This window comes from Planococcus citri, chromosome 5 (assembly GCF_950023065.1).
Source record: "Planococcus citri chromosome 5, ihPlaCitr1.1, whole genome shotgun sequence".
Classification (NCBI taxonomy): Eukaryota; Metazoa; Arthropoda; class Insecta; order Hemiptera; family Pseudococcidae; genus Planococcus; species Planococcus citri.
This window is the reverse complement of record NC_088681.1, coordinates 46,037,517-46,053,728: the sequence shown is the minus strand read 5'-3', so window position 1 is coordinate 46,053,728 and position 16,212 is coordinate 46,037,517. Positions and strand designations below refer to the sequence as shown.

The window sequence follows — 16,212 nt, the reverse complement described above, 5'->3', positions numbered from 1 at the left end:
GAGCTGTGAGCACCCTCAAAACGCCTGTAATTCAAAAACTTACAATTAATCCTAAAACAATGGTACAATAATATCCTCCCTTATGTTTTTGGGGTCGCAGAATACGAATTTGACAATATTTTTGTCGTAAGAGTTAATAGTGGGGATGAAGGGGGTGAAAAATTCAAAATTTGACCATAATAATGTGTGATGTGTCGAAATGTGTGTTTTTGAGGTCGCAGAATACGAATTTGACCATATTTTTTCGTAGGGGTGAATGGTGGGGGATGAAAGGGGTAAAAACGGCGAGAAATTCAAAATTTGACTATAATGATGTGTGATATGTCGATTGTCGAAATGTACCAAGTATGAATAATTCAACTAAAAGTAAGTTCTTTTCATCAATTCACTGGATTTTAGTTTTTATAAAGTGATTATCGAGATAAAATTCATCTTAAGACTCCGTTTTTTGCATAAATTGGAATAGAAAAATTTTTTGCACGTACATGCATGGGAAACTCCAGTGGCTGGTAATACTTGAGATAGTGTATTTCAAGATGTCAATTGCCATTCTTGACCGAAAGTGACCCAACGACCTCTACAGTCAATTGTAGTGAAAAATCATAGTGAATTTGGTTAAAATGTTACAAATTTTTTCTTACTGGGGCTTTGGTGGCTCCCCAACATAAAATTCTGCATGCCCCACCCTTCACCCTTCCTTCACCTTCGAAAACGTACATTTTGACATATCACACATCATGGTCAAATTTTGAATTTCTCACCGTTTTCACCCCCTTTATCCCCCACCATTCACCCCTACGAAAAAAATATGGTCAGATTCGTGATCTACACCCTCAAAAACATACATTTCGACATATCACACATTATTATGGTCAAATTTTGAATTTTTCACCCCCTTCATCCCCCACTATTCACCCCTACACCCCTACGACAAAAATAATGTCAAATTCGTATTCTGCGACCTCAAAAACATACATTTCGACATATCACACATTATTATAGTCAAATTTTGAATTTTCGCCGTTTTTACCCCCTTCACCCCTCACCATTCACCCCTACGAAAAAAATATTGTCAGATTCGTGATATACACCCTCAAAAATATGCATTTCGACGTATCACACATCATTATTGTCCAATTTTGAATTTTTCACCCCCTTCACCCCCCACCCCTACAAAAAAATATGTATTGTCAAATTCATATTCTACGACCCCAAAATCATGAGGGAGGATATTGTTGTACCATTGTTTTAGGATTCATAGTAAGTTTTTGAATTACAGGAGTTTTGAGGGTGCTCACAGCCCACTGTGGGACGTGTTCTTTTTCTCCAGCTTGGTTTCGTCCAAATAGAATGGTAGCATCTCAGGCAGCTTTTTTTTTGGTCAGGCGTTGGGAAATTGAAATGTTATCACCAAGAAAAAGCCAAATAATATGGAAGAATCAATGCATTTGAAACGATCATATCCAAATCATTTTACTTTGAAGATATACTCGTAAGTAACACTTTCAATTTAGGCAGTTGAACTAAGAAATCGAACATGGAAAATGATGTTAATAAAGTTGCATACTCGGTTCGCCGTAAATACGAGCAAACAAGGATTTACGGTAAACTGAGTTAAAATATGCAACTTTATTAACACCGCCGGATTGTTTTAAAAAATCTGTTCTACATTAACTGAGACCAAAATCAAGGTCAAGTCCACCGCCTTCGTTTCGAGTTTTTATGTTTTGTCAATCACTTCAATTTTGTTTTATTCAGCACAAAAAATGACTTCATATTACGTATCTACGAGCCCAAAAAACGGTTACTTACGAGATGAGAGAATCAAGAATTTGTAATAATAAACTTTGTGGGTTTTATTACCTAAGTAATGCAGTTAATTCGGATACGATTATTGATAAACTATCTACAAGCGGTCACACAGCTTCTTTAATATTTTGTATTTCACTTCAAACGAAAAATTTTCAACTATAAGCACAGTTACCTTATCAACCAGTACCTACTGCATCAAAATATTCCATCTTCGCTTTGTACTATCATGTCACCCTCAAGCACCCAATCTTTTCAAGTTTATCTTTCTAAATACAATTTCACAATGCATTCAGTGGCACTGGTTCATACACGTGGAATCTTTACTCCATAGGGACGTACAAGTTGTATTATTTGTAGACATTTGTCGCCTAGTCGCATTTCAAAAAAACTAATAATAAAAACATATCCCCGAGCGTATCTACGATTAGTATAAGGTACGAAAGCGACAACAACGATGACGAGGACATACACTCAGGTACCTACGTATAATTCCAGAATAATAGGTCGCGTTTATAAGTTAGAAGACGCCGCCAACAAATTACCTGTTTCTTGACTGTTTGTTGTTGCCGGAAACTTCGGTACGTACAAAAACATTGTTCATAGCGTCACACGTTTCCGAAAGAATGAGAAATTTCACAAGTGTACGGTACCTACTCGGTAAACTACTACCTACCTACCAAGGTGTATTTGGTACCTGTGCATATTTGCAAGACTAACAGGAAGTAAATCAGCGCAAATAGTAGGTGACGTAAAATTTCGTTTTACATTTTTTTTTCTTTTTCGTTGATAAGTTTTCATCGTAGGTACCTATACTACATCTACAGTAATTTCATGTTAACTATTCTCCTTTCATCGCCATCTCTTCGTCATCTTAAGAAAGAGTATACCTACCTCAGCACTAATGTACGAGTACGAGTACAGCTGGGTATATGCCGGAGGTAGAGACGAACTCCTTTGTGTCGGGTTTCTTGATTAATTTAACAAGCTCGTTTTGTAAAATTCATTTTCAAATCAAATTTTAAAGGTAGTTTACTTAGCTTTTAACTCTTACTCTTTCTTTCTCACTCGTTCGCCGATTCGGTCTCCCTTTACTCGTTCGAATTGCGAATATTTGACGATGAAGCGTAGAAAAATGACTATTTACCGAATCCGTCTACTCTGTAGTGGATTGGATACGCAAGAAGAGAAAAAAGCACCACTGCTACGAGCATACAACTATACTGTTTAGCGAAAATAAATTAAACAAACTTGGCGAATATTGCAAATTAAAGTGAACACTGAACACTGTATTAAATTGTGTATTGCAGTGTTTAACTGATTGCGCTGATTTATGCTGCGAAGAAGACGTAGACGTATCTACTAGTAAGTACATTTAAGCAGAGCTGTATATAAAAGTTTTAATTCAACTTGAAACAATGGCGATGCTTTATTACTACTGTGTCTTTATTTTTTAGCGCGAATTTCGCATAAAAATTCTGGAATTGATAAACAGGTATTCGGATGTAAGTATAGGAGGGAACGGGCAGAAAATTCTCTCAATAATGGAAAGAATTTCATTCAAAATAAAATAAAAACGTACCTAACTGATGCAATTAGCAGATATGATTTTTTTTTATCAAGATTTCAATACTTTTATTCAAAAATAATTGAATAAAAAACATCATAACACAACAGCCACAACAGAAATACTTATATGTACCATGAAATGGTTAATATACATTTTTTGAAATCTTACAATGGGTTTTCTTTAGTAAAACTTACCTATTAATCTTCAGTAAAATGAGCTTAATTTGTTGGAGCACTTTTTTTTTGCATATTCTACCTATAATAGCATTTGAAAAACATACTGTACCTAGGTCTTTATAAGGGAAATTTCCAGATTTTTAGAAAATTTTTAACGTAAGTATTTAGGAAATAGGTATTTCATACAATTTAAAAATTTTGTACCTACTGTATTGGGCCCATTTTTCATTTTTAACAAAATTTTCTAAAGATAATCAGAGTAAGTAAAAACAAAACGTCGGTGGCTCCGTTGATACCTCGTATGTGAAAAGAACTATTTTTTTCAGGAGAAGCGAAAAACTGTTTGGAGGCAAAATAAAGTTGATGAAGGTGTCTGCTTGTTGCAGTTAGATACCATGGTGACCCTGAAGTGTGTTTGAGTACTTACATTGCATTTTACTCAATGTATAACTGAATAAATCAATAATATTTCAAAATTTTATACACATAAGTGGTATCATTCATACACATAAGAGGTATTTTGATGCACATACGAGGTATTATCATACACATAAGAGGTATCATTCATACACATAGGAGGTGTTTGGAGACGGAGATATGTTTTAGCGCGCTCTATCGGACAACGTTGTATGTATTTAAGCACATACGAGGAATTTCATTCGATTCGTCTTGAAGAGACGAATCCAATGATATAAAAACATGGTTTGGGTAAAAAGTTGCACATACGAGGTATCAACGGAGCCACCGACGAAAAGCAAAGTTTTCAAAAAATCAAATTGTCAAGGATTTAAAATGTTCTTATTTGTTTATTTTTCAAATTTAAGTAATAATAGAAAAAAACACTCTGTTTTGCATTTTTGTGTGCAAATTCTCACTCAGTATTTAGAGTTATAGGTATTGTACTTTACAATAAGTACTTATTATTAAAATCGTTTAGATGATTTTTCCTGTAAAACAATATCGATATCATTAGAGAATATTTTCACATTTACTTAACTAGAGCATTTCTGACATTTTTAAAAAAATGTTTTTACATTTTGGAGTATTTTTGACATTTTTAAAGGTATATTTAGAGTTTTTTTTGGATTAGGGATATCTGTCTCTAGCCCAGGATATATTATTTTTCTTTATTTAGAAATTCGCATGGTCTCCCTAACTATAGAAAAGTGAATAAATTTTTACAAGAAGCCAGACAAAAAGACAGACGACCTTGAAAAATCCGTTAGACGAGCCAATGACCCTGAGAGGACAAAAACAGACGGACGATTTTGAGAAGCCAGACAGATGAGTCAATGATCGGGTGACCCTGAAAGATCCAACAGAAAAGCCCGGAGAGAGGAGTCAACGACCTTAAGAGATCAGACAGCAATACAAACGACCTCGGGAAGCCAGACGATGGGTCGATGAACATACGACATGAAGAGGCTAGACAGATGAGTCAGTGACATTGAGAAGCCTGACAGGTGGACAGATGACCTTGAGAGGCCATTCAGACAGAGGTGAATGACTTTTGGAGGCCTGGCAGAAAACCAAACAACCTTCAGAAGCCGACCAGATGGGTCAATGACCTTGAGAGGTCATTCAGACAGGTGAATGACCTTTGGTAGCCATACAGAAAAACAAACAACCTTCAGAAGCCAATCAGATGGGTCAATGACACTTAGAGGTCAGCCAGGCAAACAGACGGCCATGGGGGAATATATAGGTAGATCAGTGACCTATTGAGAGACCTTACAGGCAGACAGTCGACCTTGAGGTGCTATACAGCTGGGTCAATGACCTTTGGAAGTCGGACAGAAAAACAAAGAATTTTCAGAAGCCGATCAGATGGGTTAATGACCTTGTGTGATAGTGCATACAATTAGGGTCTACTTCTTATGGTAACACTGCATCTGTCCTCGTAAGCGGAGCTCTGACGGAGCTACGCACTATGGAACATTGCCAGTTGTTTCCCTGTATACGAGAGCGTAGCTTGTCTGTTGTCTCCCTTGGTCCGTTCACATAAGGCGTGATCCAGCGGATTGTGCCCGCAGCATGGGATACAAAAGTGCAGCAGGGTCTACTTCTTATGGTAACACTGCATCTGTCCTCGTAAGCGGAGCTCCGATGGAGTTACGCGCTATGGAACATTGCCAGTTGTTTCCCTGTATACGAGAGCGTAGCTTGTCTGTTGTCTCCCTCGGTCCGTTCACATAAGGCGTGATCCAGCGGATTGTGCCCGCAGCATGGGATATGAAAGTGCAGCAAAGCTATTGTCTCCCTCGGTATGGAGTACGCCTGGTCATAATGTACCATTTATGGGAGTGTTGTTAATAAACCCTTTATGGGAGATCTCACTTATAATTAGGTTAATTTACCTGTTATGGGAGAATGTCTGAGTGTGTCATCCGCGTGTGTTTATATCCGTCTGCGTGTGTTCTTTTATAGTACAGTAAAAGCCGCTTAATGTTATAACGTTTGTCCCAGCCCAATTTAATAACATTAAGCGACTTATAACACAAACCGTGGAAAAAAATGTGACTTTTTTTGTAAGAAATTTTTACATGCTCAATTTTATATTAAATATGTAGTCTTTGAACTAAAATTTCGCAAAAATTTCGAGAAAAACTATTGAAAATAGGTTGAAACTTCAAAAAGTTATGAAAACAGTGTTTGAAATGATGTCAATCACAAAAAATATCTGAAATTTCAAAAAAAAATTAGCAAAAAATGAGTGAAAAGGTGTTAAAAACATATAAAAACTACATAAAAATGCGAAAAAACGCATAAAATCAGTTGAAAGTTATAACATTATCCGATGCTTTAATTATAATAACCGATGGAATTTCAATGTAATGAGATATAAAAGATCGGGACTGAGCAATTTTAATAACATAAAGCGATTTATAACATTAACCGTTATAATAATAAGAGGCTTTTACTGTATTAAGTCTTTATCCCGAAACCTAAGTATAAGACAGTGTAATCATGAACAATAAATAATGTGCTTGTGTAAGTACCTATATGTGTTTATTGATCATATTTCTGCAATAATATCGTATCGCATAACCAGTCAATCCCCTGAGCTATCCGAACAGGTAAGTCCACCGAAGTGGTATATTATTCCATCTAAGTGGTATTTCTTATCCTCACCCCCCAGGTAGTAATTCATAACCTAACTATACTTATAATGGTTACCCTTTATTATATTATTACACTAGAGAAAAGGGTACAGGCAGGAAAATACGCCACCCCGACATACTAGACAGGCAGGTCAATGTCCTCGAGAGGCTCGACAGGCAGACAAAGCACCTTCAGAGGCCAGACAGTTGGGTCAATGACCTTTAGAGGCCAGACAGACAGACGACCTTGGAAAGCCAGACAGACGGGTCATTTGCTAAAAAAATTACTACAGTAATTCACAAAAAAATTAGAAAGTTACTCACTAAAAATTCATTGAATATAGCCAGCAATTTATTAAAAACCAGCAGTAATTTAACAAAAATTACCAGTTGTTATTTTTTGCCAAAAATTACCAGTAATTTACCAAAAATGATCAGTTGTTATTTCAAAAATTACTTACCAGTAATTTACCAAAAATTACCTTCACTAACAATTAGGTGGGCTATTGAATTTAAAAAAAAAATCATAATTTATCAAAACTCATCACTAGGTAGGTTTGTCAAAAGTAGGGCCAGTTTCTTGTGCCAGGATAGTTTTAAGTCATCTATGTTTTTTTTGCTATTTTAAAATTAAATAGGCACTGGTATGTATCATTGATAGAAACTCTACGTCTACAGGAATTTTAGATTTTCAAAAAGTTTGACAAAATATCAGAAAGTAATTATTGAATGCTTGGCATGGCAATTTATTGATTCACTCGTTTTTCATTTCCACCTAAATTTGTAGAAGTCAGACAACCGATTCAAAGGGCACTTCCAGTTTTAGGTACTCAAAATGTCAAAAATTGGGAAATTTTTTTCAAGTTTTCAAAGGTATAAACAAAATACATTAGTCAGATTTCAAGGTGATTTAGAAGCTAGTAGATCAGGGTTCTGAGCCGAATTTGATCATTTATCAAGTCGTTCCAAGGTCCACAAATTAATTTTGCGCCACCCCTTCTCCATTCAACAATCATGCACTCTACTGGCTTTGGCGGAAAATTAAAAAAATGCAGGTAGATTCTATTTTATAAAACAAATCAGGTACAATTTTGGCTCCAAAACTGCATTGCTCGCGAAACCCGTTCCGTTCCACATTAAACAACGTGATTTTAGACTTCAGATTGAAAAAATCACCAGTTCGCCAACGACAAAAAGTTTTCCAAATGCATTGTCAGAATAGCTTCTCTTTAGCTTCCTCAACTATTCAAATGACAGAAAAGAGCTAAATTCTTGAAATTCAACCACCACGTCTCTTGATATGAAATTAATCTTTTCAAGGTTGATTTGAAGTATAGGTTTAGGTAGAAAAGGATACGATGGATCGTTCGAATTGCCACAAAATTCAAGGTTTGAAGAGATTATGATTCGAGTTAGGAAAACTCTTTGGTAGTAACGTCATTTTTTTCGATTCGAAGACGTATAAGTAAGTATACATATTTTTAGACATTTATACAATTCCACAAATACCTTCTCGTACCTATACCATTCGAGCAAAAAAGTATTTTTACATCTATTCCTAACACATACCAAATGTACATGTAGCTCTAGCTAATACAAAATACATATACACACTACACAGACTATACAGTAATGTAATCGTACAAAAGATCCACGAGCATCTACAAAAACGATGAAACGCAGATGTATTTGGTAAACTATAAATCTGACGGTGGTTTTTTCAAATACGAGCAGCAAAACTTTTACATTTTTCTCCTATGTAGATACATTCGAAGGTACATAAAAATCCCATATAAACGATTACATAATACGAGGCATCTACCATTCCACATTTTCGTTGCATAGCAAGAAAGCCATTGTCATGCCAGACGACTATATTCTTGGGGGCCAAATTCACAGACATTTCTACACAGTGAGAATCTAAGAAGACTGAAGAAAAGGCAGAACAGAGAATCAAGAGTCGTAGCCTTTCGCGCGAGCAAATTTCCAGTTCGACGTATGAAGGAATTATTTTTCAAACTCTAATCGCCACATGTCAGTGGAAATTTCATCTTTTTAATAATACTCGTACACTCGTACTTTTATACGTGTAGTTGCTTGCGAATCGACTCGTGCTCGTTCATATTTTCGTCTAAGTATTTATATACGAATACAAACTACAAACGAGCGTATATGTACATTATATAGTTTTTAAGAGGCTAGCGTCTAATTGTCTCATTTACTACGCAGACTCGAGGCGCGAAAATTTTTCCAACCACTTTTCAAAACCATCGTGATGTAAACTTTCGCCGCGGCACGAATCACTTCCAGCTGGATTTTCGGCTCGTATCGTCGTTCGTTTCACAAACACGTACGTATCATCGGGACTCGTCGAATACGATTTTTATTACGTAAATATACGTAAATATCGTGCGAAAGCGATTCAATTCGTTTTTTCCCTCTGTTATTTTTGCAGAAGTTTCGTTCAATTTTGTTTATCATTTTTTTTTTTTTTTTTTTTTTCATTTACATACATACCTATTTTTTTAAAAATTATTCAATTATTTCGGATTCCTGAATGAATTTGTGCTGTTCGGAGAACAATGATTTTACTTCTTACTTCTTTTTTTTCGTCAAAATAGGTGTAATTTTAAGTTTGGTGCGCGAGCTAATTACCATAAGAGTATAATATTAATTAATTCGGATATCTTATCGAATCGGTTTTTGTGCCATTTGCGGTATTTTAATCGGTGATTTTGTTCGTATAGTTTGAAAATTTTTATCGTTCGATGGTATTTGCCTGATTTTCGAAAAGTTTTGGTTCAATTTTTTGCGTTATGATCGTGAACTTCTACTGTGTCTCGGAGGCGGAATGTCCTCCACTTTGACGATTACATAACAGGTAATTTTCATCGAATTTGATTTTTATTCGCTTCAGTTTCATCAATCGAGTAATTATTTTCAATTTTTGAAGCCTTTTTTGTATCCCCGTTTCCTCCCCTCATGATTTAAATACCAAACCTATAAATATTCAAATGCAAATACAACCGGTTTAGAATAAAATAAGTACCTAATCTGGAGATTTAGATTTTTTAAAAAATTCAAAATCGATATGCTATCAATTCATACTTATTTCACCAGTTTCTAGAAAATTTCAGCCAGAAGTGGTACATTTTAAAATCCAACGAATCATATTTTGACGATCCTTTTTAGAGATGTTCACCGGAGAAAAATTTTTCAAAAAGAATGGAGAGGGGTACTTTTTCAGTTTTTTTTTTTTTGAAAAAGTCATTAAAATAAAGAAAAAAATGTTTAATCGCCTGGATTTTTTTTTTTAAATTGCAACTTCGATTTTTCTAATATCGCAAGAAACATTGATTCATGAATAAAAATCGTCTTTTGCAAAATCTGAGTTCAGATAAAAGGTCAATTAATTACTTACCTAAATAAGTAGGTATGCAATTATGCATATTTTGCGAACATTTCAAACTCACATTTTCCAATTCAAGCAATCAAAACCAAGCTTCATCAAAACAGGATAGCCTGAAATCCCCTTACCCAAAATTTCAGGTACCTAACAAAGTTCTTTTTTGAATTCTGGTGAATTTTTGAAAACTTGGTAAGAAGGAAGCTGTTTTTATGAAGGTTTTTTGAACATTTTCATGCATTTTTTTCCCATTTCAACTTCTCCTGTTCAAAAACTACTAGATTTCTTTGAAAATTTAAAAATTGTTTGGGGAAAGAAAGGCAAAAATGAACTTTGTTTTTACCCTATTTCAGAACCTTTGAACCATTTTAAAATTTCTACAGAAAATTGAAAACTTGCTGGAAGCTTTTGAATGGTCTAAAACTGATGATTTTCGAAATGTTGGGAGGAAGGGGATTATGAAAAAGTTGAAAGATCGCCATATAGCAGTTTTTTTTTTGAATATTTTCAATTCTCAAAAATTCGCCACAAATCCAAAACTGAATTTCAACACAATTACTTATGGAGTTTTTGTCACGAGGGTCACAGATAATACTCTTTATTCAATACACCTCGCTGTGTTCAAATTAGATAGGTAGTACATATAAGTTCAATATTTTCACTTGTACGTAGCCAAACCACAATTACAATTCATCTAAAATTTAAAAAAATAAATATATCATCATAAAAGTCATAAACAAAAACTCTCTCCTCTTCGCTCTTCTGTCCTTTAAAACATACGCAGCTACGAGTACATATCTTCAAAACATATCCAGGAAAAAACCAATAACTTTTTAAAACTTTCGAAGCATCTGCTTATCAAAATAATGACATCATATTGAAAAAATTGCTCGAATTCAAAAAAAAAATTATTTATCTGCAGAGAAAACCAATGATGAAAATCAATTTCCTCGAGAAAATTTAGTCCTTTTAAGATGATTTATTCAAATAGACTTCAACATGAAAAAAAAATTCACGAGAGAGGAGATAGAATACCACATTTTTTTGCAATAATTAAGAATCATTAATAAATATTTAAATATAAACAATCGAAATATGAACTTTATTTAGACTGCCTCCTCCCTCCTTCTCACCTAGCTCGCTGTCCCATTTTTCAAATACTCGACACACTGATGAAAAATAACGATTTACGAGTAGATATTTTTTTTGATACAAAGATGAGGGAGCTTCAACGCCACACACGTAGCCTACATATTAAACATTCATTTCATTGCCTTACTTAGTTCTCAAAATTTAACGAGAAACTTTTAAATTTGAGAATTGGAGCTCTTCACTCACCTGCTTTATCCATCATTTTTGAGAATTTTTTTTAAAAGATTCATCTTGTTCGGTAAAATTTTAATTTGTTAATTTTTTTAAATTAAAAATTCGGGACCGTCTTCGTTTTTTTCGCAACTAGAAGGAGAATAAGTTCATTTTAAGATAAACAATTGAAAAAAACAACACAGCCAAATTCCTGCTGAAAAAGGAGACAGAAAATCCTCCTGTTTAATGAACTTTTCAACCAAAGCTTCTCTCATACAATCATTTTATCTAATACTCGTACTTCTAAAGCAAACACTCGAATTTTACATATCTTCAAGGGTGACTTACCCCCCTCTCCCCTCCCAACCGCCAATCACCACCTCCGTTTCGTTATCAAAACGACATATTAATATTTAATTCCAAAATGACCTCGCTTTACGTAAATAATTTGCTCATTCAAAAAAAAGTAACCCTAAAATAAGTATGTCCAATTAAGATAATTCATATCTAAGCCGACAGTTGACATTTGTCTCGTAAAAAGTGACGTAAAAATTAAAAATTTACAAAAAAAAACTATAAGAAAGAAAAAAAGAGGGTTAAAAGACGAAAAACACAAGTTTGAGATAAACTTTTCATGAATTTTTCATAAACCCAGACAACGAACACGAATCAGTGGAAATTTTTTGAAACCACTTTCACAATATTTATTTGTAGTTTGTTAATTCGTGCCTAATTTAAAAATTGAAAAATTTCCTACCCAGTACCTATATGAATGACGTGGTGAAGATTGTAGGAAAGGAGAGAAAGGGAGATGAAGAGAAAAACAGTAAACGCCAGAGCGAGAAAAATACGAACGTGAATTATTCAATTTTGGTAGAGTGGGGAAGGGGGGAATTGTTTGTCATTTAAACGACTCTCGTCATATCGCACGTAGAATAACATTTTTTTTTTCTTAGGAAAACTTTGATTTACCTAAAGAAATAAAATTATGTCCAAGAAAACTAGTTTTTTCACAGGTGGGGCTTAAACTTATTTGGAGGAGGGGGGATGGGGAGTGGCAAAAATCACGTTTTCGAGAGCAGGCTGGAATATTTCGTTGGATGACTTTTTAATATTTTAATAACTGAAATTGCTCAAAATCCAGCTCTTGAAGAATTATTTTCTTTAATTCATTTTTTTGGTGCGGAAAGAATTTTGTTTAAAAAAAAAATGAACACAGAAAACACATTTTGAAAAACTGAAAGTTTGGACAAAATTGCTTTCTGAGTTGATTTCAAGGTCACGCCTTTCAGTTCCAAAAAAAAATTTGGTAAGTATTAAAGATCATCAAGAAGAATAACACACAAACTTCAATGTTTATAACAAAAACTGAAACATTGAGGAATACAAAAAAATATACATATTATATTATAATATAAAAATATTCGTACACGTTTAATAATTCATTTAGAAAACTTGACAAAGTTGAATTTCACCATCATCTGTTGCCTAAATCTGAATACCTGACCTGACATTGATTTTTTCAATCCTTAAGTAATTTATTTTCAAAAATTGTAAAAAAATTTTGAAAAAAAGTTTATGATTAAAGTTGTAGATTAAGTAAATCTTACCACACCAACAAGCTCATCTCCTATAATATGTATTTGTATAATGAGAAAGCCCTTCGAATATTTCATCACCCATCTCTTGGCAACATATTAACACATTCCAGTTTCTAAACTAATCCGGGCAAACTATTCGTGTAAATTAACTACACCCTACACCAAATCTGAACATCTTCGACGTGCATTCCAACGATTAAATTTCCAAACTACCTCTCACGTTTGGGGATCCTCGAACCGATAGATAAAATTGAACTATTACACGAACGATAGCAAGAAAAATCACACCGTTTGCAGGCCTTGGAGGGACACAACTTCGAAAACTCTTCATTTCGTAAAATTTTGTACCTGGTTCTATCTTAATTGGAAAATTTTCGCCTGAGAGGCCAAAAATAAAACGAGTACAACGACTCGAGATCAGCGGGAAAAATTTAATCAAGTTTTGCTTTCGACGAAGATAGACATTTTTTTTTTCAAATACGTAATTTTACTCCGGCATGGTGCAGGTAGGCAGTACCACGAAGTCACCTGCCATCGTTCATCGCTTCATATAATGAAGTCTGACGAAGAAAAATTTGAATAATTTCCTTTTGAGACAGTTAAGTGAGCAGAGAAAAAGAGTATTTACTCTTTCAATTTAATCATTTCGAAGAAAATACTATCCTATGTTCGCTTTTATACACGATTCGTTAATGGAGACAAATTGATTGTCCTTTGAAGTGATGAGTACTATTTCAAAACAGGGATATAATATTCCTTACATTATTTATTTTTCTTTTACCTCCCCCCACCCGTTCTTTTAGTACTTCTTTCATGGCATTTTTATCTCCCTGCATCTGCTTGTCATCTCATTCGTAGCTGTATAGCCACTCGTCATCGTTTATAACGTAATATGGACTACCAATTAGTTCGAAATACGTACGAGATGGTCGTCATCGTATCTTGTCTTCTTTTACTTTGAGTAAATACGGGCTCTTTAGATTCGTCGTCGTCGTCGTCGTAGTCGCGCTCCTTTACAGGAGATAGCGTATATGTCCATCTATATTAGCCGGTATCTAGCGTATCTAATTGTTTCTTTCAGGGTCTTGCAGGGGGAGTTGGCCGGTGAGTTTGTTGTTAACAGTTCCGATCGTTTCCTGCCTCTCGTCGATCTTCCTTGGATTTTCCCCTGTACCGCTAGCATGAAAATACCGTTTTCTCGTATTTTATGAGCTAAATACTTTAGCTTTCTGTTTTTGATGTCTTCACCTACGACTTTCCGCTCCTCTCCTATTCTTGCTAGTACTTCCTTGTTGGTAACGAAGTCCTTCCATGAGATCCGTAGTAGCCTTCGATAGCACCACATCTCAAAAGCGGATACTTTCTTCTCGCATTCTGCACTCATGGTCCATGTTTCGCAGGAATACTTCAGAACGGTCCATACGTAGCATCGCATAATTCTCTTCCTCAGATCAATACTCATCGTTCGATTTCCCAGCACATTGGCAAGGTTGTTGAAAGCAGTCTTTGCCATTCCAATCCGTGATTTGATTTCTTATCACCATTGGTTTTGGCTTGACCTCCAATCTCACGAGTAGTATCCTCTCTGATTTTGGAATTATGGCACTGATTTTATCGCTGATTCTGGTATGTATTAATATACCCACACCTTGTTCGTGTGTGTCTTTCCCAGCGAAGATCATTTCATAATTTTCATCTACCCGGTATCTACCGTTTCCAGTCCATCGGGTCTCACTTACTCCTAACACGTCGATTTGCAATCTCCTGCCTTCTTTAATTACAACCATTACACATACACACAGACTAACTATGCAGCGTTTTGAATTTATATTCTCTTCGTATATAGGTACCTACTTACCTCACCTACATTTATTTCGTATCGTAGAAAATCTTGTTATTTCGTTATTTCGACCTCAACCAACACTACTTACCTATGCAGAGTACTCGTGATATTTCTAATATCATTATTTTAAAGGTATTACGCGGCGTTTAGTTCACGTCGATTATTACGTCCGAATGCTACACAGCTTTTGCTGCTGCTGCTGCGAAAAAGATACGCTCAGCTCGTTTCACTTGTCCTTTGCTCTTTGACTTTGCAACACAGCTTACTCGATTTAAAATTACGGTAAAGTAGATAAATGGTTGGAATGCATTTTCATCGCAATTCTTCATCATCTCGCATTTATTCGAATAAACAAGACAAAAACAACAAAGAGGATTGAAAACTGATAATTTTCCGTTTTATGACTTTTTCCATGATTTATTCTCAGTTCAGCTTATTTCTTCGATTCGTTTCTCTTTGTTTTTTGTTGTTGTTTGTTTTTTTAAACATTCTCAACAATTTAAGTCGATTTTAGCATTTTCTCATTAAAACTGGATAAGATAAATAGGTAAATGCAAACTCTGATGTAAATATCGCTTCTGGATTCCCATAAATGAATCTGAGACTCTAAATGATTTAATTAAAATAAGCTGAACATTAATAGTTTTGCATTTAGTAGGGGGAGGGGGTTGAGTTTAGTTACTTTTTTTTTTTGAAGGATTGAAAACAGTGAATCTTAAAATAATATCAAATTTGAAATTTTTCGAAGTTATGAACAACCATGGATACATTTACTTATTGGTATATATGTACAGTGAAAGGGGTAGAATATTTGAGATTTTGTACAAAAATTAAAATTAAGGGGCAAGATGAGCTCGATTCTGCGCCCTTCATTTCATTCAACGTTTCATTAAATTCAAGAAAATGACACATTTTTACACCCCCTCCCCCTCCTTCGAAACAGAAAGAGGGCAGCGGAAAGTTACACCTCTCTCCTATTTTTATGGCTAAAAAATGAAAAAATTCCAATTCAATAAAAAATTATTGTTATCTTAACCAATTGAGTACTCAAAAAAGGACTTACGTGACAAGTCTTTGTCATAAAAAACTCCAACTGCAAATCGTCTTTATGGGATTTCCTTTCAATTTTTTCAGATCAAAAGCAAAAGTATAAGAAAAAGATGCAAGGGAAGGAAGAATCCAAATATGAATTCAAAATTCAAAATCAACACTTCTAAAAAAAAATAGCAATAATGGGTCACGAAAATTTTTCCAATTTTTTTGGTACATATTTGGAATCTCGGAAGGGGGGGAGGGACTCGTATCAAAACCAATTGGAATTCGAAATTTGCACCTTCTAAAAATTATAAAAAATGGGAGTTTTTCATTAAAAAAGTGACTCATTTAAAATCAGCATCTCTA

At 34.6% G+C, this 16,212-nt stretch overlaps 1 protein-coding gene across 1 annotated transcript in view; it reads left to right on the top strand.

Annotated features, from left to right (window-relative positions):
- The first annotated feature begins 8,953 nt into the window (after nt 1-8,953).
- LOC135846459 (hemicentin-2-like) overlaps nt 8,954-16,212 on the top strand; it is a 360,089-nt gene continuing 352,830 nt past the window's right edge. The window contains exon 1 of the mRNA XM_065365557.1: nt 8,954-9,537. The gene's annotated coding sequence lies outside the window, so the exon portion shown is untranslated. The remainder of the gene's footprint in view (nt 9,538-16,212) is intronic.